The sequence below is a fragment of the Buceros rhinoceros genome, unplaced genomic scaffold (genome assembly GCF_000710305.1).
Source record: "Buceros rhinoceros silvestris isolate BGI_N320 unplaced genomic scaffold, ASM71030v1 scaffold32544, whole genome shotgun sequence".
In the NCBI taxonomy this organism is placed as follows: domain Eukaryota; kingdom Metazoa; phylum Chordata; class Aves; order Bucerotiformes; family Bucerotidae; genus Buceros; species Buceros rhinoceros.
Genome location: NW_010408123.1, coordinates 1,983 through 2,281, shown reverse-complemented (window position 1 = coordinate 2,281; position 299 = coordinate 1,983).

The following is a 299-nucleotide window of genomic DNA, read 5'->3' as shown; positions in this document are numbered from 1 at the left end:
AGCCCTCCCAGCCAAGGGGAACCCCCACGTTTGGGGGTCAGGGACCCTCGTCCCATCCCCAGGGTAGATTTGCTGGTGGATGGGAGCTGCCCCCAAGGAACAGTTTCCACCGGCAAACTTTCCTGTGGGGACAAGCAGGTGGTCCCCCACTGGCCCGGGGATGCTCCTTTCCCGGTAGGACACACGATGAGGCTGCGAGTAGCCCCTCGTTGTGGTCCTACAGACCTCACAGGGGTGGGTCGGGGAGCACCGGCCACCGTGAGCCCCGCCAGCAGGTGGGCCTCGCGGACCCAAGCCCA